The sequence below is a fragment of the Pan troglodytes genome, chromosome 6, assembly GCF_028858775.2.
Source record: "Pan troglodytes isolate AG18354 chromosome 6, NHGRI_mPanTro3-v2.0_pri, whole genome shotgun sequence".
NCBI classification, from domain to species: Eukaryota; Metazoa; Chordata; class Mammalia; order Primates; family Hominidae; genus Pan; species Pan troglodytes.
In genome coordinates this window covers 128,508,651-128,533,061 of record NC_072404.2, presented here as the reverse complement: position 1 = coordinate 128,533,061, position 24,411 = coordinate 128,508,651, and the positions used below count along the sequence as shown (strand labels likewise).

At 39.1% G+C, this 24,411-nt stretch overlaps 1 long non-coding RNA gene across 2 annotated transcripts in view; it reads right to left on the bottom strand.

The window, feature by feature from the left end:
- Positions 1–10,034: 10,034 nt before the first annotated feature.
- LOC134810558 (uncharacterized) overlaps positions 10,035–24,411 on the bottom strand; it is a 90,372-nt gene continuing 75,995 nt past the window's right edge. Inside the window, exon 5 of one of the 2 annotated variants that reach the window (XR_010158943.1) lies at positions 10,035–10,619. This is a non-coding gene — a long non-coding RNA (uncharacterized LOC134810558). Of the gene's footprint in view, positions 10,620–21,942; positions 22,023–24,411 lie in introns of those variants that run through there. The other variant, XR_010158946.1, reaches the window with a different exon arrangement.

Below are 24,411 nucleotides of genomic sequence, written 5' to 3'. Positions count from 1 at the left end.
TTTAAGACATATAAGATTTTCTATAAGTTATGCCCCAATTTTTAATCTATTTTTTAAAAATGTTTTATTGAGTTGGCCAGCTGTATTAGTCTGTTTTGCATTGCTATAAAAGAATACTTGAGACTCGGTCATTTATAAAGAAAAGAGATTTATTTCTGGCTCACAGTTCTGCAGGCTGTACAAAAAGCACAGCACCAGCATCTGCTTCTGATGAGGGTCTCAGGAAGCTTTTATTCATGGCAGAAGCTGAAGGGGAAGCAGGTGTGTCACATGGCAAGAGATAGAGCAAGAGAAAGAGGGAGGAAGTTCCAGGCTCTTTTAACAACAAGCTGTCACGTGAACTCACTCCATTAAGAGTAAGAATTCATCTATTATCATGAGGAGAGAACCAAACTATTCATGAGGGATCTGCACCCAAGACCACACACCTCCCACTAGACCCCAACTCAAACACCGGTGATCACATTTCAACATGAGATTTAGAGGGGACAAACATCCAAACTATATCACCAATACTACAGGAACTGATGCTCAATTCTGCCAGAACCTTTAAGGAGTTGTTTAGAGTGAATCCTAAAACTGCTTACTAGGGGCATTAATTCTCCCCCCACATGAATGAATGACAAGTGGATCCCCAGGTGTCTGCACCATGGACTCAGAAACTCCAAAGCAGAAAGCAAGAGATGCAAAATTCATGCTAGTAAAGAGGCTCTGGCAAGATAAAGATGGACATCTGTGCAGAATTGTTCTCCATGACCATGGCTGGAATCCGAGGTAAGACCGAGAAGATGTGAAGCAATGATCAAGATGTGTGTGATCCATATGGACTTCTCATACATGCCAGGGACATTATATTCCAGGTGAAGTATACAAATGTCACATCTTGGTGGGTGTACAAAGGGTGGCCTTAGTGAAAACAATAGAAAAAGGACAAGGCAACATAGCTATGCCTCAAATAAAATAGATCCCACTGGGCTTGTGATGCTTTTAATTCATTCATTCGCAATAAGAAAAAGCATTGTGTGTATATGGGAATGGTTACAAAAGGGAAAGAGGGGTAGCACTGCATTCTCCACAGCCTTTCCTTTCCACAATGAGACACCAGTAGGTCCATAGATGCATGGAGCAAGATCACTATCAATGGAGGTAAATGGACCCATGAAGAGATGCTTTTAATGACAGAATTAGAAAGCCAAGAAAGAGTTTTGGATTAATGTGAAGATCTCCTTATAACCAAATGCCCTGCAGTGCAGACTCTGAAATGAAATGTTACTAACTACTTATAAAAGTCCCCTTTGCAGCAAATAACTTTGAGTGCTTTGTAACTTTCTTTACAGAAGGAAGGAATGAGGAATGTGCCCCTTAGTAATAAAATTAAGCACATTTATACTCCTATATATTAGTCTCCCTGAGAGACCTCAGTTATGTCACTGACTTGGCTTTCTATCAGAATTCAGCTGCTAAAATAACACTTTAAATTCCCTGTAGCAAAATTTACAATGGGCAGAGAAAGTAACTGAGGCTACATTAATTATACAAACCAGTATTACAGATACTGTTGTTACCTGACTGCAACCAATCTCCGTACACTCCTTCCTCCTTTCTGTCAGGTAGTCCTTCCACAAAGATCTTAAATGCCTCAGTCATGGAGTTGCTCTGTATGGCTAAAACCACGCAGAACATTCCACTTTCCTAGCTTCGATTATTGATTCAGGGTGTCACATGACCAAGGTACAGCAGTATATCCTCTTCCTTGGGATGTTTTCCTGGGTGATCATAATGGTGAGAAATGAGGCTATCATCTTGCTCACAACCTGAAGGTGAACCAAATGTATGGGGAAAAGCAAAGTGGAGCAATTCTCAAGTCCATAGTACCTCTAGACCTACAGATAAGGGGTGCCAACAACTTTCCACGTTGTTTAAGATAGTTTGAGCGGAGTTTTCTGTTGCTTGCTGATTCATTTATTTTGTGTGTGTTTCTTTTTTTTTTTTTTTTTTTTTTTGAGACAAAGTGTCTCACTCTGTTGCCCAGGCTGGAGTGCAATGGCACGATCTCGGCTCACTACAACCTCCGCCTCCCAGGTTCAAGCCATTCTCCTGGCTCAGCCTCACAAGAGCTGGGACTACAGGCAGGTGCCACCACGTCCGCCTAATTTTTGTATTTTTAGTAGAGACAAGGTTTCACCATACTGGCTAGGCTGGTCTTGAACTTCTGACCTCAAGTGATCCACCTACCTCGGCCTCCCAAAGTGCTGGGATTACAGTCGTGAGCCAACCCGCCCGACCCTGTTTCTATTTTTAATATTATGAAGCTCCACTAAAGGCTAGATGAGCCAAATGCCAATGGCCTCGCTGAAACACAAGCCCAACACCCTGGCATTTCCATATTGAGGTTCATCATCATTTTCCATAATTCTTGGAGATACATAAGATATTTCCAAGTTAATTAAAATAAAATATATTTCTTCTCAGATAAACTTACTTGCCTATGTACTCCTGTTTTTTGTGAATTTTGTTATGAATTCCAGCTTCAGTAAGGGCCTCTGATTCTACCTAAATTCATCCCAAATCAGCACTGAGGCCCTAGAGGGTAGCAACATATTTGCCTGGAATTTCATCTCAAGTAAAAATTAAAAGAATATAAGAAATTTCTTTTTTTCTCCATTTAAAAAAAACAGAGCAACTAAACACATACAAACATGATTCTGAGTACAAATTGTGCTTAAAGAGAAAGAATTGTTCCTTCTTCCTCTCTAAAAGCCTTTCACTCAGGAATTTTTTAAATGCTAAATTGAAGTGAAACAAAACCCAAACAGCCTCATAGCAAATCATGTTATAAGGTTTGTATTCAGAACTGTCTATGTTTTTGACAGAGAGAGAGAGAGAGAGAGAAAGAGAAAGAGAGAGAGAGAGATACAACTGCTGCAGACCCTATGTATTGGAGTTGTTTTAACATGGACACTAGTTGTCTGTTTAAAAGATTTAGTAAAACCACTAGCTTTCACATATTTTTATCATGAATCAAAATCTAGTCTTCTACTTTCTTCCTCTGTGTTCTGAAATTCCCAACTCTGCCTTGATATTTTGGTAGAAGAGCAATTCTTGATGTCTTCAGGAGCCCACACACTCTTTCCTCACTTTATGTATTTCTCCATATTATGCTCTTATCTTTTTATTCTATGGCAAGTTAAAAAGGGAATATTTTAAAGTTGATTTTTAGAAACAAAGGTTTTCTTTGTCAATGATGTGCTTATCCTTTACTTTTTAAAAACTGCTCAACACAGCATGTCTATTCTGCATATTTTAAGAAAGGTATTCTGTACTGTTATAACTGCGAGTCATTACTGCTTATACATGGAAAAAAACTAAAATCCTGACATAAATGAACATGTCAGTCATTTTTTTCTGTTTTCAACCAATTGTGTAAAATTGGTGAGTGTGATTGATAAGCTAGATTGTCTTTAAAATAAATAATAATTTCACTCTAGAGTTCAGCTTAGAAGGATTTCCTTTCTGACTTGTCAGAGAAAACATAAGCCACAGTTATGGTTAGAATAGACTAGGTTATGCTGCATTAACAAGCAATGCTAAAATCTCAGTGGCTCAAAAACAAAATCAAGGTTTATTTTCCACTCGTGCTACATGTCCATTGTGGATCAGCTGGGTCTGCGCTGTACTATTTGCACTCAAGATCCTGGCTAATCAAGAAGTCACCATTTGGAACACTGTTAATCATTTTAGCAAAGGAAAAAGGAGAGTGTGGCAAATCACCGAGTGGCTCTAAAGGCTTCAACCTAGAAGATGTTGCCCACATTTGAATGACCAAAGTAAGTCTCATAGCCACTCCATGAAGGCATGAAGGAAGGGAAGTGCAATCCCAAAATGCCCTGAAGAAAAAACCAGAAGGAGCTAGTAAATAGCATTAAAGATCACCACACCATCAGATGTAAATGTCTTCACTTTCCCACTACAGATCCATAAATTTTCCTCCCCAGCCATCAGCTCAGCCTTCCCTACTCTAACAATAGAAGAGAAGTCCTTCCTGACTAAACTCCCTTTTCCTCCTCTGTTCCTATTATCTCAGGACCCACTTCTATGAATTATCTCCTCCTTCCCTCATCTTCAACTCCTGTTCTCCTGCACCTTCTCATCAGAATTCATATTTGTTTCTCCTATCTTAAAATGTAAAAACTCACCCTTAATTTTCTCATTTTCATTTCTTCCCAACTGACTCTGCTTTACTCCTCTCCTTTACAGACACATTAAAAAATATTTTTAAATTGTTGTGGTTATATAGTAGGTGTATATATTTATAAGGTATGTAAGATATTTTGATACAGGCATACAAGGGGTAATAATCACATCAGGGTAAATGCGGTATTCATCCCCTCAAGCACTTATCCTCTTTGTGTTAAAAAAAAAATCCAATTATACTCTTAAAATAACTACAACCACATATTTTAGAAGAGCTGTAGACATCCCCACAGGTATTTCTTCAACTCCCATTCATGCCTCAACTCACTGGGTCTGTTTCTACCTTCACCACTTTCATTAAAGTCATCAATAACCCCTTCCTTGTTAAATCCCATGTGTGCATTTTTGTTCTGTTGCTTAATCCTTGACAGGTCTGTCCACTCTCTCCTACTCCTGAAAATGATCTCTTCACTTGGCTTCTGTAATACTACTTTTTTTACTTTCTTCTTACCTCCCAAGGGGTTCTGTTTCCACTCACTTTGAATGAAACTCATTCTCCACCTGTTCTTTAAATGTTGATGTTCTCAGGCTTATACTGTGGTCTCCCTTTTTTCACACCCTACCTTATTTTCACCCAACATGGGTGATCTCCACCATCCCTATAACTTCAGTTATCATCTGCATGCTGATTACTCCCAAACCAGACTGCAAAGAGCTGACACAATTTCAGCCATCCTGCCTAGGACACTACTCTTTCAGTCTCTGCCTGTGTCCATGGAGTATTGGCACCTAATTTCTAGATATACCAGGCTTCATTTATGAGAAAACAGTCCTCTTTGAAGCTAAAATTGACAAGAAAAAATAAAATATACTATTTTGTCAGCACTTACCTAAATCGTATTAAGTAAACACTAATCTGCATGTTTATTTGTTTAATATCTCTCTTCCTTTGAGCTATGAGGAATGTGGTGGAGATTTTGTCTTATTTACCACTGTATCTCTAGAGTCTGGCACAATGGGTTCTCAATAAATAACAGTTAAACGTTGATGCAATTTCACTTGGCACCTCTCACCTGAAAGGATTCTCAAGCATCCTTTCTGAGGGAATGTGGTATACCTGATTATATGCAGGTGCATAGGAGTGCAGGACCTACCAAAAGACCTGTCTCGTTAAACAAGACCATATGTTGCTGCTCAACTCAGAGTAAATACAAGCCATGATTATTAATCTGAGTAGACGGGGTTGTGCTACATTAACAAGCAAACCTAAAATCTCAGTGCCTCAAAAATATCAGGTTTATTTTTTGCTCATGCTGCATTTCTACTGATGTTCCCTACCAACAGAAGCTGTATGAGAAGTTTTTTGGACCGTATTGTGTCCTCCAAAAGTTATATGTTGAAGCCCTAACCCCCAATGAAACTGTATTTAGAGATGAAGCCTTTAAAGAGGTAATTAAGGATAAATAAGGTCATCAGGTAGGGCCCTAATCCAAGAGGACTGGTTTCCTTAAAAGAAAAGGAAGGGACACAGGGATGCTGGCACACAGAGAAAAGGCTGTGTGAGGACATAGCAAGAAGGCAGCCATCTGCAGACCAAGAAGAGAAGCCTCACTAGAAACCAAACCTGCAGGTACCTTGAACTTGGATGACATCCAGCCTCCAGAACTGTGAGAAAATAAATTTTTCTTGATTGAGCCACCCAGTCACAATATTTTGTTATGGCAGTCCTGGTAAACTAATATACGAAGTAAAAATGAAGTTACTGATGCCAATAATCCTATTCACCTGGGACGCTGAGCCTGTCCTGTGAAATTTCAAGGACCAATCAGAGGATTGGTCCAATTTTCATCCACTGCCAATTGGCAAGAATGTGCTGAAGGGCATGGCACATGACCTCACTCTCCAATGAGACCCAAAGTCATTCCAAACAGTCATTCTTTCTATTAAGACAACTCTTCTTCGTAGAGTATTGAACTCTACCTGAGTGAGCAATTCACTAGAAGGCAATTCACCCAGCAGCAGGACACAGCAGATCTTTAGGAAGAAGGTAGCCCTGGTGGATCCAGATAGTCCTCTCCTTAAAAAGAGTTCTGAAATACTGCATTTCCTCAGTAATACAAGTCACAGATGCATTTGGCCTTTGACAGCAGCCCATTTCATCCCTCTCCTAGTCTATCTTCTCCTTACTGGGCTTCCCCATGCTTCCTCCAACTCTATAGGCTTTGCACGTAGACATGCTCCTGGAATGTAAACTGAGGAAATGTTCTTATCTGTCTCACTGACCTCTTCCAGCTCTGGATGAATGAGTTATTTTTTAATACCAGACTTAGCAAATCACAACTCTGATTCAGGATGCAAAAAAAAAATGAATTCTGTCATTTAAAAACCAGTAAGTTATCAAAAGTCCCATATATTCTATCACTGTATTCATACCAAAAATATGACAACTTTGCATGTGTTTATACGTTACACAAGTCAGAAATATGATTTTAATTATGCCACAAAACAAAACAGCACTGTTGATACAGGGTCTTTAATAAGGTTGGTTACATTGAACAACAAGAAACAAATGCTCTAACAGATTATTTTTAAACCATGTGGTATAATGGCAATGAGTTTATTATCATTTCTAATGACAAAATTAAATATGCAATTATGATTCCCATCCCTCAGTTAGATAGAAAAGGAGTCCCAATCTAAATTCTATGTGATGCCCAGAAATAAAGAATCTGAACAACTGCAGTTATCATGATGACTCTTTGGAGTTAGCTCCCATCTGGCTCTGACGAAGTCTCCAGTTAACCCAGAAGGCGTTATTGCCCTGAGACAGGCTCAGGAAACTCCTAAACCAAAGAAGCTACAGTTTTTGATTGAACAGAAACTCTGAGAATGGATTACCCGGGGAAGTGCCAAGCTGCCCTGAAAAAATACAAAATTTATCATCAAGCTATTGTTGGAACATCTCTACCCTTTGGGAAATCATCCTAAAATTGCTTCCAATCCCAGTGGCTGCTGTCTATCTCAGGCCTTCTACTTCCTAATTGCATTCCCATTTTGATCCCTTATGACTAGATCATTGAGTGTCCCTATCTCCATCCTATTTCTTAGCCCTTTTCTGAACTTCCTGTTCCCAAGAGGTTGTCCCATGTGTCTTCTTGGTTCAGGTATTGTCTGACCACTCACAGTGAATTGACTTCTCTCCACAGTCTGCTGCTGCCATCTTTCCACAGCCTCCTCACCACAGTGTCTTAGGAAGCAGTCATTCATCTTCATGGACCATCCCCACCTCATCTCTTCTGTGTAGCGGCAGAAACAAAGAGAAAGAGGATGCTTTGCTATGATTGAGTTTAGTTTGGTTCTTTGGGGTTCTATCCTTGGCCCTCTGCTCAATGAAGGAGTAGTTTCAGATATTTTCCCCTCATCCCAGACAGAACAACAGTTTCTGATTCACTTCATCCTCCCACTGTCTCCGCCACAACCACACAATACCTTTCAGCAGTGCCTTCTGCCAAAAAGCTTGGCCACTTCTGCCCTGAGTCCTACAGGTAAAATTAGCATAAGATTCATGTTTTCTTTTGAACTTTGCTTGACTTATTTTTCTAAAGCTTTTCTAAACTCTCTTGCACTTAAACCCATGTTGTAATGCCGTTAAGTCATTAAAGCAAAGTAAAACAAAGAAAACAGCTTCAGGGTACTGCTTTTTAAAATCTTAAAGGATGAAGTCAAAACAAGAATTTCCAGAGTGGCTCTTTGGTGAGGAGGATCTGATGTCTCAAAACATATATACAGTCACTCCCTACCTCACAGAGAGGCATCCCATAATAGCTCCTCCTTGCTGTGTCTTTCCCAGCAGTTGCCTCCCCTGCAATGCTGCCTGCTGCCTTGCTTCTGTTTGACCTTTGGGGAGGTCTCTGCCCTTTCGCTCAGATGCACCTACTTCAGGTTGCCGTCTCACAATGACTGAGGTATTTGCTGTCGCTCATTCACCCCATGCATCCAGGAAAGTGATTACAATGCAGTTCTCTCTTTGAATAAATAATGTAGATCTGCTGATTTCTGAATTTACTCTGTGTGGAGGTCAGTTCCAGAAACACGTTGCTCTCTCTCCAAAGCTTCTTTTCTCAGATATGTGTAAATGATTACTGTTTATTATCTCTCTTAGTGAAGGAAAGAAAGAAAATAATGAAGAAACACATGTATTGATCACAGATCTGAAGCCAAGAAGTGTGTTAGGTGTTTGCACATGCATTTTTATTTTTGCAACAGCTGAGTCTCTGATTTGAACACGGTATGATTCCAAAATCCAGATTCTTCCCAATACATCCCACTGCCATGCGCCACACAGAGCAGATGTCCTTTTAAGAAATATGGGAAGAATAAATATGGGATGAGTGGCTGTTGTGCTAAAAAGAATTGTCTGTGACTTCTGTTCCAGTCTCTCATTGACTTTGCCTCACCTAGTCTCTTGTTCATTTGTTTTTTACCTAAATAGTGCAATCAGAGGGAGCTTCCAGGGACAATGTCTGAAATTTCAGCCTTGTACCCCTCTATCTTTTTAAATAAAAGATTTGTAGTATGCAAGACTTTTCATTTAAAGTAAAATTGCTACATAGATGCCTATGTATAGTTGTGATAACAAATAGGAACACCTAGTAGATGCATTAACACAATATCCATTTGGTTTACTAGTGAAAGCATGAACCTCAGTAATTGGGCATTCAGTGGCTTCATTTTTGTAAGAGAGAAGAGAATGAGGAGAAGGAGGAAGTGAAAACTCAAGGCACTAACAAGGGATGGCCATCTTTAGGAGGGCAGTCAAGGAAGCACAACCCAGTTAGTAAATCAAGGGTGGAGTTAGCACACTCAAGGAAGGAGGAGGTAGAAACAGAAATGCAAAAGGGTACAAACCCAATCTGGGCCTAAGGGACAACCCCACCTAAACTGATTAGGGGAGAAGAGCTAGAAGGAACGATGAGAAACTAGCAAAAAGGAAGAGAAATTTTCCACAATGGCATCTGAGCTTACCTCTATTACAGAATACATACCATTTTCTGTTGAAAATCTCTGTTTACTTGCCTGCACCCTCCTTTAGATCATCAGTTTTTAGAGGACAAGGACCTTGTTTATTTAATTTGTGTAGGACCAGAGCCTTGTGCACTGTCTGGCATGTAGCAGAGGCTTGATTCATGTTTGATGGATGAATGAATCAAATCATTTTCCTTTCTTTTCTATTTCCTATGCATAACATCTTGGCTATGAGGAACTGGATGTACTTCATATATGATGGCACTTCAGCTGTCTGAACTGACATCATATATGAAGTACACTCAGTTTTGAGGAATACCCAGGGTTCTTAGAGGTGCCAGGGGTCCTTGAAATATATAAACTGTGTCATTTACAGAAATGCAGCAAACACATCCAACTCAGAACTGTAGTAAACACATCTAACGTCTAACAAATATTGGGTTTTTTAAAGTTTTTTTCAAGTTATTATTTGTAATAGGCATTTTATTTATTTTCATGGGTTTTTATTTATGCTTCTTTACATAATTTATTTTTATATAAATCATTTACATCAGACTCTATTCAGGCTTCTATTACATTATACTTCGATATATGTAAGACAGGTTTAGATGAAATATAGCTAATGGTTCCGAAATAGTTCCTGTAGACATGCTATATATTTTAAACTTAATTTAATTTCCTTCTTACGTACCAGAGAAAAAAAAAAGTACGAGTTTTTTTCCCAAGCATCTCTCTTTCCTCATTATCAAAGTATTCATACTGAATTATTTTTAAAAGGCAGCATTTAGTATTCAATCAAATAATGAGAATGTGTTCCTTCCCAGTGGTTTAATAATAATTCTTGCATCACCAACCCTGAATATTCATGTTATGGAAATGTGCCCTACTTCTATAGATTTCATCACTGTCAGCTGGTGCCACAGCAGAACACAGGGACAGTCAGTCTTAATACAGTCAAGATTTCAGCAATTACCAAAGTGTCTTCTCTGACTTACCATCAATAATTCAACTTTTGAGGAATATAATGCTGAGACACAGGAGGCTGACCAACAAATATTCTGCTGTTCTTTGGAAAACAGCCACCTAGCTGCATAAAATTGTGATGTCATTTGACTGAAGTCCTGCTTCGGCTCTCTCTGCATGACATAAAGACAACCGATCTATTCAGGGAAGAAGTAAATCCATCAAGCCTGTTTTGTGTTTTTTTTTTCGTCTTTGGTAAATCAAGTTATAGAATATATTTTTTTCTCTTCATTTTGCTGTTAGAACACAGCTTGTCAGTGGTCTGATATTCATCATCCTCATTTCTCAAAACATGTGTTAATCATGCTTTAACCTCGATTTTCTGTTAGTGGTGTGACCTTGGTCTAGTCAGTCCCTCTAGGAGTCAGTTTCCTCATCTGCAAAATGAGGAAGTGGGATTAGGTGGGGGTCAACGAAATTTTTCTGCTCAAGGAGAGATAATAAGTATTTTAGGCTTTGCATGACATATAATCTCTGTTCCAACTACTCAGTTCTGCCACTTTAATGTAAAAGCACCCACAGATAATACGTAAATGAATGAGCATTTCTGTGTTCTAATAAAATATTATTTTACAAAAACAGGCAGGTGGCAAGACAGATTTGGCTGCATGCAGTAGCTTGCTGACCTCACTCAAGTCTTTTTCAAGTCTGTGATTCTACATAATAGATACATAAAAAGCACCTAAAGATCAAAAGGCAGAATAAACCTACCAAGTCCCTCAATCATCTAAAATGTAAGGGGCATAGAAATTTCCAATTACAGAATAATTCCTCTAAAAAAGTCAACTAGGCCTAAGTGAACCCAGCTTGTTAACAGATTAACAAAGTTCATTCAACTCTTGTCAGTCAGTGTCCATTTTATTAGTGGCCCTAGCATACACAGATGCCATAAAATTAGGTCCAAGTCTCCAAGCTGTTTGTGTATGAGAAGAGAATATGCACATCAGCTTGCAAGAGTAATAGGATTTCACTCCAGGTTTTTGTTGCCTTGGCATTGAAGAAACTAATCTGCATTAAAAACAACATATTAGGTCACATTGTAGTTTCAAGCTTGCATCTCTGGGTAAAGCACCTATTTTATTTAGTAGCTCAGATGGTAAAAACCCTGAAAGGGAAGGTCATGTATTAATCCTTTTAGATGGTCTGTGAATGTCTACAGTTTCATTCTATTCTGCTACTATGAACTGCATGCACCCAAACATACATGCCATAGTCAGAAAATGCTAACCTGTGGAGACTGAGTAGACAACTGGTGCCGAAAGATGATTCTGTTATATTCAGAACAAGTTTAGACTATTTATGGGGTATAACAATTGCCCAAGAAACATATCCACAGTGACAAAGAATCCCAGGATTAAAAAAAAAAAAAATGAATGACAGTCTGTTTGGTTTATAGCAGGGCTTCTCAACCTCAGAACCATTGGCATTTGGGCTGGATAATTTTTTGATGTGGAGGACTTCTATGCACTGTAGAATATTTAGCAGCGTCATTGGCCTCTACATACCTAAATGGTCGGGGTCCCCAACCGTTTTGGCACCAAGGATCAGTTTTGTGGAAGACAATTTTTCCAAGGACAGGGGTGGGGGGGTGGTTTCAGAATGAAACTGTTCCATCTCAGATGAGACATTAGTTAGATTCTCATAAGGAGCATGCAACCTAGATCCCTCACATGCACAGTTCACAATAGGGTACACAATCAGCCGCTGCTGATCTGCAGGAGGTGGAGTTCAGGCAGTAGTGCTCACTCTCCAGTCGCTCACCTCCTGCTGTATGGCCCAGTTCCTAACAGGCCATAGACCAGTACCAGTCCACGGCCTGGGGGTTGGGGACCCTTGCACTAGATGAAGTAACAGTAACTCCCATTCCCCCTTCCCCTGTCATGACAAATGAAAATGTCTCCAGGCATTGCCAGATGTCCTGGGTTGAGGGAAGGGGAGGGCAAAATTACAGCTAGTTGACAACGTCTAAAGTATAGAAAGTTTAGATATTTAATTGGTCACAAATCATCATCCATACCTCAGAAGTCAAATACTACTCCACACCAAACCTGATATTTACAAATGTGTTATAATGACTTTCCAGGTCCCTTCCAACTAATTCCAACTGATCACAAAACAACAATAAGAAGAAAAGCGGAGCGGGTATTGTCTGGGGAAGAATATTGCTGTCTAAGTCCTTTGTCCTAAACTGTTTCTAACTCTTGTTTAATAGCAATGTTCTGATTTCTAAATTATACACATAGGAGAACCAGACAAGACTCACTATATCCAACTTCACTCCTAAATTATTGTTCATTGTTGCTTGCCTCAGTTACTAGTGAAAAGATCACAGAGCCTTAGGCCATAGCTCAATGTCCTAAAACTCAGTCAGCCTATGCGAACTTCAGCTGTTGAGTTCCTGATCTCAAACTGTTGTTCCAGGACATTGGTCTCTTCATCTACCTTACCTAAACCTCTGCCTGCCTTTCCCAGTTTTCTGAGGGAGTAATGTCTGTACTTCAGACCTACTGCTGGGTCCCTACTACCTGCTATACACTTTCCAGTAAACCATATTCTACTCATCGAGACTTCATTGGGTCATTTCCTTCCTGCTGATATTTTTCCCCATCTGCTCACATATCTGTGTTCCAATTATCCCTGTTCTGTGGGGGTCTCATTGTTGGGTTCTGGGCATAAAATCAATCGCCTACTTATTCATTTTAAAGAAATAGTAATCATAGAAGAAAAAGGAGAGAAGGAACTGTGTGGTTACTTCAAAGGCATCCCATCTTGAAAGGCTTCCTAGTATAACCTGACAACCAGAACTCTGATTATTAAAAGAAAAATCATCACAGGATATGCTCTTATGCTATGTTACTATCATATAAGGCTTTTCAACATTCTGAGTCATGCAGAAATTTCTACTGTTCTCTGATATTTTAGACAGAGAGAGCAAAACCAGAAAGATGTCAATCAGGTGATATGATCCATGGAACTGTTCTTCTATGCAAGTTTAAAAAAAAAAGTAGACACAATAACAAGTTGAAACTGAACATGAGATTAATTTTAAATCTTACACAAAATCATGTATAACTTCAGCTGGGGGAAATAATGTTAAATCATGTTGAATTACAAATATAGGTATGTATATTCTTATACTCTTCTTTCAGTATCCCAAGGAAAGTTTGTCTATGCATAAAGGTGGCCAGGAAAAGTTTATTTAAACACATAGATAGTTTTTATTTCATCTCTGAGGTCAGGTGGAGAAGAAATTCTCTTTGTTTGACTTATGCTGCATATAATGAGCACCAGTGAAAAATACCTGAATTATAAACACACCAAACTGTGCAGTCTTAACCATGAGACATGCAGGAACTTCAAACACTGGCAGAGAGAAGAGCATGGGCCAGCATCCTGGGTGGGATTCAGGGAATTAGGGTTGGGGCAGACACAGAGGTAGCTCAACCTGCTGAAAGTACAGAGCAGGAGAAGTTAGCTGCTGTACAAATCCCAATGGGAAAGAGGCCTTCCCCAGTGCTCAGAGTGGGGTTACTTCCATAAAGACCTATAGAGTAGAGCTCAGCAGCAGGCAGAAACCACAGTAATGCTATGGTTCAAGGAGGGTCCATCTGATTGGAAGCACATCTCAAGCCAACAACTCAAAGGGCATAGATAGTGAAAGGGATAAGAAGTGTGGGGTTGAGAAGTTCTGTTGAATAGAATGGCTGTCAGGCCTCTGTTGAACATACTGGGTTTCAGTTCAAGGCTTGAGTCCCAGATGGCAACGTAAGTACAAATCAGGAAGAAGGCCAGATATCCAAGAAGTCAGTTTCCAGAATCCATTCACTGGAGAGGATAAGATTCTAATATTCCTAAGCCTTGCTCATGCATTCATGCAATCTTTTGTTCAACAAATGCATACTAAACACCTACCAAGCACTGCTAGACACTGTTCTTGGCTCTGCAGAGTCGATGGGGAAAAATAAACATAGCCCTGGTTCTTATAAAGAGCTTTGCTGGAATTGCTTTGAGGCTTAATTAGCACTGAATATATAGATTACAAAACATCACATCAGGGCTAATAGACACTACCAGCACTAGCAAGATCAAACTGCCTGTGCCCTTGAAAAATTCTGCTCCATCCCAAAGGTAGCCAGTTGGGTAGCAAGAAAAGAATATAGCGGATGTGCATTCTGCCCACACCCACTATGAGGAATTTAGTTCTACCACCTTAAAACCATTGCTAAATAATAAATGGAGGCCATGATGATGATGATGAGCAGTAGTAATAGTTATTTAATTGTTTTAGGATCCAGCCAAGAGCCAGAAATCATACAGGTTAAACAGAAAGAAATTAATATAAAGAATTGTTAATTTTGGCCGGGCGCAGTGGCTCACGCCTGTAATCCCAACACTTTCGGAGGCCGAGGCGGGCAGATCACGAGGTCAGGAGACGGAGACCATCCTGGACAACATGGTGAAACCCCGCCTCTACTAAAAATACAAAAAATTAGCTGGGCGTGATGGCATGTGCTTGTAATCCCAGTTCTTCGGGAGGCTGAAGCAGGAGAATCCCTTGAACCCACGAGGTGGAGCTTGCAGTGAGCCAAGATCGCGCCACTGCACTCCAGCCTGGCGACAGAGTGAGAATCTGTCTCAAAATAAAATAAAATAAAATAAAATAAAATAAAATAAAGAATTGTTAATTTTATAAAAGTTGTTAATTAAGTACTGAAATGGCAAAAAGAGAACTCTAAGGTATCATAGAGGTAGCAACCATTCCTAGAATTGGAGGAATAAAATGAAGATATTAGAATTATTAACAGTTAGAAGCCTGGAGCACAGGCCTCACATACTCCTGAGGAGAATCTGATGGTGCTGAGTCCCCGAGCTTAGCGGGAGGAGGCATCCCATGGTGCTGGGTCCCAGATCTCTGAAGAAGGGGAGCCAGCGACTGGTGCTGACTCTGTGAGTGTCAGGGGAACCACAAACTGGACTCCTCTGCTGCTATTGGAACAAACTGCTGCTGCAAGACTGAAGAGGCATTGCTGGGTGATGCTCATGGGTAAAGAAAGCCAGCAGAAAGCAAATAGGAAGAAAAACAAAAACAACAGCAAAAAAGAAAGAACATGTTCCATCTACCTCCTCCTGCTTACAATTTCCTGTAGTATCCCCAACTGACAGGGTTTAACCAACCAAAAAAGCAGAAACATGGTTTGCAGATGCCCACAGCCCATGTATCAAAAAGCAAAATGTAGACAGTTGGGTTTGAAGCTGAGAGATGTTAGTTTAATAACCAACCCAGTAATCAAAGGCAAATTCTTTAACTTCCTGAGACATAGTTTATAAAATAAGGACAATAATGCCTAACATAAAAAGTCATTTTAAGAATTAGACAAAATGTGCATAAAGCACTTCACATAGTGCTTGACAAATAAAATGCATTATTTCACAACAGTTAATCATTTCTACTCCTGCCTTATCATTCCAAGTACACCTGCTACCCCAGTACCTTTCTTAAACAACCACTTCGTAGAACTCCACATGTGGCCTAATCTATTGCCAGGATGTATCTCAGTAGGAAAAAGCTATTTGTAAGGCCTTAGCCAACACGGAGTTCTTCCAGGTTGGAGACGATATATATATCTTGTATTTTAACTTCCTTCCCTTCCTGTAATCCTGAAAATATGGCCAAAAATTTTCACCCAGATTCTCCTTTGCCCTTGCCACTATCAACCCAAGAGGCCAGCTCTTCCGGTCCATGAAGACACATTTAAGTTCCTTCTCTCTTGCCCATGAAAATTTCTAGCAAGATTTAAAAGTTGATCCAACATCCCTCACCCTAAAGAACAGTCTTTGATACCTTGTGGCCTGGGAGGATCACAGGCCCAAAATGTGAACATAGGAACCCACACCGTTTTTCTGATGTTCTCAGTCTGGCAGCCATTTCTGCTCAGCATCGTTTGAGACAGCAGAGACCTTAGTTCTAGGAAAGAGAAGTATTGACAGTAGAGCAGCATCAGGTGCTGTGTGGCACATTTTAGAGGCAAGAGCTACCATGCCCACGAATGGTCCATAAAAACCAACTCCGGCAAAAAAGCAAAATGTAGTTCTTCTATCTCACCTGAAACTATGTGTTCCTAATAGTTTACTCCTTTCCTGATCAATGGCTCATTGGTTTTATCTTTATTATTTATAAGACCTTGGAAATTTTTTTAACCTCTAAGCTTTGTTCGATTCCTTGTGAAATGGCATTCCTAAAACTATCCCACAAATTTGTAACAGGGATTAGATAAAAGAACATATGCTCAGAGAAAGGGGGAAATGGTGAGTTGTTTAATGAATATAGACTTTCAGTTTTGCATGACAAAATAGTTCTGGGGCTCTGTTATAAAACAACATGAATATACTCAACATTACTGAACTATACTCTCAAAAATTGTTAATAAATTTTATGTTTGTGTCTTTTAAGCATGTTTTTAAAAATGTTTATTGAATAAATGAATAAAAGTTACTATTATGTATGCACACATGTGCACGCACACACACACACATACACACACAGACATAAGAATACATATTCATCACTCATCACAATGCCTGGCATATCATAAGATTCAAATATCTATGAGGTTGTGTCTGTTTCCCTTTGGAGTCTCCCAAGAATCTCTTCTCTTCAGCCTCACCTGCATGAATTTTTAATTTCTCTTCTTCTGAACACGGTGGGGATTTAATCACATTCTGTTTAGTACTACTCCTCAACGGTTCCGTTTGAGCATGTTTTATCTTGCCAAATAGATCTTCAGCTCCTGCCAAGAAGGCACCATATCTTATTTTATGCTCCCCTTCACGTCCAGTGCAATCTTTGCATTAACTGTTGGCTGGGATTCTACTCCAGATGAGATGGACTCTCTGAGAGTCATAGCCTTCCAATCGCCACTGCCTGTTCTTGGGCCCCACCCATCTTTATAAATCAATATTTACTTATTGATTAGTTCATGCAGAGATCTCAATTCAGAGGAGGGGACAATGTATGGGAAGGCAGGAAGAGGATTTAAAAATATACAAAATGTAGTTATTGTCCTCAAAATGCTTACAATCTATTTGCACAGAAAAAGTAAACAAAGAAGTTGGTTAAACTACAAGGAAAGAAATCTCTAAGTGTTTGCTGGGTGTTACAGACAATGTAGGAGTTCAGGAAGATATGGATACTTCCAGAGAAATTCAGCAAGACATTATCTTTAGATAAACACAAGCACTAGATGATATTTTCTTCAGAGTTAATATGATTCTTCAAGGGGAAAACTGCATCTGCCAGCTAACTCTAACTTTGCAATAAAATTATTAAATATTTTTTCAGGATAAAAACAGCAACATTTTAGGCACTGCAATAAACTCTATGTGTAATACTATCCCTAATCCTAAAAAAAAGAATTATCCCTATTTATGAAGAAACTGTCTCCAAGAAGCTAAGTTACTTGCTTGCAGATGCAGAGCTAGTAAGTATTCAATTTGAGCACAGATCTCTCTGACTCCAAATCATGGATTCTTCCTACTATGTAACTCATTCATTCATCAAACTTTTTATTTTATTTTATTTTATTTATTTATTTATTTATTTGAGACAGAGTCTCACTCTGTCGCCCAGGCTGGAATCTCAGCTCACTGTAAGCTCTGCCTCCCGGATTCACACCATTCTCCTGCCTCAGCCTCCTGAGTAGCTGGGACTATAGGTGCTTGCCACCATGCCTGGCTAATTTTTTGTTTTTTTTAGTAGAGACGGGGTTTCACCATGTTAGCCAGGATGGTCTCGATCTCCTGACCTCGTGATCTGCCTGCCTCGGCCTCCCAAAGTGCTGGGATTACAGGCGTGGGCCACCGCGCCCGGCCTCCTTCGTCAAATATTTATTGAGCATTTACTATCAGCATGTTTCATGCTGAAGATATAAAACATAATAAACCATGATATTTTTTTCTTTCATGTGGCTCACAGTCCAATAAGAAGGCAATTCCATAAAGACAATTCCAACAAAATTTGGTGAGTCCAAGAATCAAGATCTGCAAGAGAAACTATGTAGCACATAAGAGGGAAATCTAATCCATCCTGGGAAATTCTGAAAGGTTGCTTGTAGCAGTGAAACTCTTTGTAAAGCCTTAATGAGTAAAATAAGCAATAACGGCTGATGTGTGTGATGGATAATTTTAGGTGTCAACTTGTCCGCATTGAGGGATACCTAGATAGCTGCTAAAGCATAATTTCTGGGTGTTTTGGGCAGAGATTGGCACGTGAGTCAGTGGATGAGTGGGGGAGATCTGCCCTCAATGTGGCCGGGCACCAACCAATCAGATGGGAGGCTAGATAGAACAGAAAGGCAAATTTGCACTCTCTCTCTCTCTCTCTCTCCTGAAGCTGGGCACGCTTCTCCTATGATTAGACATCAGAACTCCAGGCCTTTGGACTCTGAAACTTGCACCAGTGGCTTCCTGGGTTCTCAGGCCTTTGACTTCCCTGGTTCTGAGGCTTTCAGACTTGAACTGAGCCATGCTACCAGCATCCCTGGATCTTTAGGTGGTAGATGACCCGTTGTGGCACTTCTCAGTCTCCATAATCATGTGAGCCAATTCCCCTAATAAATCCTCTCTCATCTATCTATCTATCTATCTATCTATCTATCTATCTATCTATTCATCCTGTTGGTTCTGTCTCACTGAAGAACTCTGACTCATGCAATATGCATACTTACTAAGCAGAAAGAATATTATCCCTGACTTAAAAATGAGAAAATTGAGACACAGAGAAGTGAGCAATTTGCCCAAGTTTAAACAGTTTGTAAGTAAATGGTAAAGCCAGGTTATGATAAACATGTTCTCTCTGAATTTCTGTCCATGCAGAGGAATTTGCCAGAAAAAAATTAGACTGAAGAGGGGCATTTTTTGCAACAGAAAAATTCAGAACAAGGCACAATAAACTGCACTGTATGAGACCACACAAGATGTCCACTATGGCTGAAGCAGAAAATAGCAGGAGATGAAAATGGACAAATAGGGGCCAGATCATGAAAGGTCTTATGTGCTATGCTAAGGATGTTAGAATTTATCCCATAAACTATAGAGGAACACCTTCAGATTTGCACATCAAAAAATGATTATGCCACCTACCTGGAGGGTGAATGTGAGTGTTAAGCCTAGAGACAACAGAGCCCATCTGAAGGCCATTTTAATAGTGCAGCAGAGAGAAAATGAGAACGCAAATTCAGGTAGAGATAGCAAGATGGAGAGCTTGGATACAAGACATGTTTAAATAGCAAAATAGGCAGAACTTGATGATGAACTAGATGTGCCTACTTCCCTGCCCATCAGACTTTCCTGTTTTAAATAATTTGTTCAGGAAAAGAAAAACATAAAAACATGTATTTGTCATTTCATAAGTGGCTAGGCATGGTGCTAGATATGGGAGCATTACAAATGAATGACACAATTCCCATCCTAGAAGGGCCTACTGTCTGGAGTGGTGGTGAATAAGGACAAGCACAATACAGGGTTTTGTGGTTGTGATAGAAACAGGTCCAACATGCACAGGGGGTTAGCTCTGTGCATGTTGGACCATGTTGGACCACAAGGCAGGAGTGGTTAGCTCTAATCAGGAAGATCAGAGAAGGGTGGAGGGAGCGGATGATCCAAATTAAATCTGAAGAAATGTGCAGGTGCTTTCCAGTGGATCATGAATTACTTGGGCTGGATGTTTCTCCAGTGTAGAGTGACAGGAATACAGCAGAATAAATAGTTTCGGTGAATTATGCAGAGGAGGTAAGAGGGGCAGGATAAATGTGAAGAAGACGAAGGCATCCAAAGTAGAACAGAAATTTGTTAGCTGTCAGTTCCTCTATTAAAAGACCTAAGCACAAGAGAGAAATTGAGGTCATGGAAGGATGAAGGTGGGAGACAAGATAGTGATCTGCAATCAAACTATCAGAAACGCTGGGGTTTCACAGCACTGTCCGTGGCCATGCCATAACACTCCATCTAGCCCCACCTTGAGGCCCAGAGTTGATGCTCAGTATGCTTGGAGAAGTGGCTTTCTTATAATTGTAGGAGGTCATCTTGAAATTCACAGTTAGGAGTCTATGCATTAAGCAGTCCCTACTCGTTTTCTAAAGGATTTTAAATTACCGCATAATAAGTTATGTTTAGAAGCCTCACTGCTTCAGTCACAAATATTGATCTTTGTGAGCAAAAGTGCCTTTTTGGATAGATGTGTTTACACAGACATTATTTTCTCTAAATGTAATGCCCATTGCCAAAGAACAAGATTATTTATGAATATAAACTCTCAGACTTGAAAAAGAACACCTTTGTTTAACCTGTTTAATATACAACATCTATGCAAACAATTTCCAAATCTCAGGCATCTTCCTGGAAATGGCTGTCTATTACTTCTAAATTCAAATTCCTACTGCTATTTCTAAAAGTCAAATAAGAAAAAGGGAAATTATTTTATTGAAATTGATCATAGACTTGCTATATGGTTGGGTCAACACTATAGCATAGGCTAAAAATCTAGCTCTTCGATTTTGAATAATCTCCATATTCTTTGTGAGGAGACTTAAAATTATTTTTTCTTAAGAAAAATAAAACAATTTGTTAGTGAAAAAAAGTTGAATAAAGTCCTTTTAATTAGATGTATACATTAACCATGAAATTGTGCAGAATAATTATTGTGACATTTGTCCATTGATCATAATGAAACTATAGTAAGAATGATTAGAACATAAACAAGTCAGAGAAAATATGAACGTAAGTGTCATTTGAGGCAGCTGTAGCAAGATTTAGTAAAGATTGAGCCTCCCATGATAAAAATGTTATTTTATTTTCTATAAAATATATTATTTTGTTCTCATTATATGAAGGTGGCAACTTGGAATTGGGAATCAAAAATTCTTTATCTCTCACCATCAGTCATGCCCAGTTCAATCCAGAAATATCAAAATCTCTGATCACATGCCAAACTAAGATAAACGGTAATAGAGCTTTCAGATATTCAACACCTGCAATAAAATAAACGGAGTTATGACACCAGAAAACAGTAGGTTAAGGGCTAAGGTGAGCCATGCCTTTTCACACATAATAGCATGTTTATTCATCCCACTATACCTGTCCAGTTTTCCAACAATATCTTTGTTTGTCATCACCCCACCTCCAATGAGTTGCCAAGGCCTAACATCGACCTAACGTTTTTGCTAAAAGCCTCTCAAATCTGCTCACTTTCCAGCATCCTCATTGTCTCTACCCTAATCTGGGTGCTCATGACCTCTTCCTTGTCTCTTCACTGTTCCTGATGCCTCCCCTTGTGGTCTCTCCAATTGCTGTTTATACTGCTCTCCAAATGCAAATCTGGTCAAAGTACTCTTCTGCTGAAGACACTTCAATAGTTCCCTGTGTTCTCCAGATAAAGTCTTATATGTTCACAATATAATATTTTTCTAATCAGACCTCTGCTCACCTCTTAATCCCCTTCTCCTTACTGATTCTTATGAAAATAGCCTGTGTTTTAGCTATCATAAACTACAGACAGGCTCTCTTTCTCTGAGGCCTTTCCATCCATTGCCCTCTCTTACTAAGAAACCATCCCTGCCATATTTCTGCCATTAATATGGCTAATTCTTACTTAACTTACAGGTTTCCTCTCAGATAGTAGCTCTTCCAGGATGCCTTCTACTCTACCTGCTTTGATATGTCCATAGGAATTGATTATCATCAATTTGGTTTTCCCTTTTAGCTTCCGTAACACATCAGTAAGTATTCTTTGAAAAAATGAGAAAATCCAAATCATTTTGTTTCACGACTGGCTTGGATGTAGCACTTGTGTGAAAAGATACAACATAGTAACAACAAATTAAACCACTCAGCTTTGTATCCCACATTCCAATGCTTGGAAACACATCTACCCAGGCCATGTTAACTCTACACGATCAAGGGTTGACAGGGGCCCTGATATCACTAAAACCAAGTCCCATAAGTATAAAAATGGGTTTATATTTTCCAGAAAGCCAAGGGCTTGAGGTTGCCAAAAGATCTCTCTAGTTTTATTAATATAAAAATTAACCTTTATTGCTGCAGGATCATCCCAGTGACATGTAGTCTGAAAGGTAATCAATTGCTTCCTTCTCACAGTGTCTAGTAGCCACCTAGCTAACAGAGGGTAGAGCATCACACAGCTCTAACACGCTTCCTGTTCTCTAAATCTAAACAAGCATGATAACCGGAAGCAAATTCAATCAAAAGAAGTATTACTACTTTCTCAAATGACTAATACAAAACCAGCTATTTAACAACAAAAAAAAGTACCTTTAGAACCCATTTAAGGTTTGGAGTTACCTTAAATGGGTTCCAAAAGTACTTTTTTTTGTTGTTAAATAGCTATTTTTTAATGAACCGGAGACTTAACAATATTAAAGCTTAATCTGGTATAAGCCAGTTGGCATCAAGATAAACTATACCTGTCCAATTTAGAAGAATCATTTAAATAAAACATCTAAGGTTCAACTCTCAAACACAGTATCTAAGCTATGGTTTTGAGTGTGACATGTGGGAAAAGAGGTAAAGTATGACTATTCTCTGCTTGCTTTGATGGTACAGAGGTAACAAGTATGGTAAGCACAGTTTTAATTAACCTTTCCAGAAGAAGCCATAATCCACATAGATTTTTATTAATCCTCCCTGCCAACCTGCTATTCTATGCCATATATAGTAGACTGCAGAAAGCTGAGCTACATTACCAAGCGTGGTTGGAACTATGATGATCCACCCAGGTTCCCTCTTCAGGGTTAAAGCCTACTGCCCTCAGCTTTGAGGAATACCATCTGGTAAAAGCTTACAGATGTAACCCTGACAGAGAAATGCTCTTGGCTACAAGCAACTACCTCACTAAGTACTTCTCAGGGGAGAGCCACAGTCAATGCCCAACACACGCCAAGGAATAAAGTCCCCTTTGCTTCAATTTGGAACAATTCTTAAGAGACATCTCCTTTCCAGAGCTCCCTGTAAGCTCTCCCAAGGCCTCAGTTGCATTGTGAGTCAGCTTTCCCCTCTACCCTATCTTCCTTTTCTCATTTCCTCACAGGTGCAGTTCTGGAGAGCACATCTCAAAAAATCTTTACATATAACTCTTCATCTCAGAATTCTACTTTCAGCCAGCCTAATGTAAAACCCACCTCTATAATTATGTAAGGCAAACACGGTGGCATATAGTAGTTTTGCTGACTTTATCAGTAGCTGGTCCTAATATCAGTCTTGGTCTTCCATTAGAAATCTGAACCTATTCACTGAGACCGAGACAAGATCTAGAATTTAATCTATGCTAAATGGCTCCAATTCCATTTAACTACAACAAAATTTAGAAGCCAAATCATTGGTATTAAAATTTATCTAATTTTATCATTACCCAATTATAAGAGGGGTAAGAGTCCAGAAGAAATTCTCATTGAAAGAGCACAAAAAGAAAAGGATAATAAAAATGATTTATCCATAATAGATTACCATGTTTTCATAGATATTGGGAAATGTATTTTGTTCAACTTATAAAAACCCAGTTGGGCCTTTTCTAACCAAAATAAAAAGAATGGTTACAAAAACATCTATTTTTCATGTTCTCAATTAATCTTTTAAAATCTGCTTTGAATGTTAATGAAAAGTTGCCAAGGAATCAACTGATTCTTTTATTTCATCCACTTCTCGATCCACAGGGTCTAAAAGGATTCTAGGTTTGGAGGCTTTGTCTTCTTGATTTTGAGTATTGTTGTTGTTTTAGTAGCACTACTTTGAAGAGTAGAAATTAAATAAGTTGGTCCATCTGACTGTGGTCTCATTTTTCTAAGCTGATGAAAACCTAAGCTTCTTTTCTAGAACATTTGGACACAAAACAAACTAAATAGAAAGGGAACCCCAGAGAAAAAATGGTGATGTGCCTCTCTTTTAAGACAATATAATTTTTAAATATACATAGATGTAGTCACACAGAAAAAAAGCAGTATTGCCCACAAAAATAAATCTTGTTTTTTGCTTGTTTAAGTAGAAATTCTATCAAGTACAGATAAAGCACTAACTTGACCATGGTTTCTTATAGCCAAATGCCAGGGCCTTACTTTTCTTGGGGAAAGGGGTAGATGCAAATGGGGACAGAGACCCATTCTT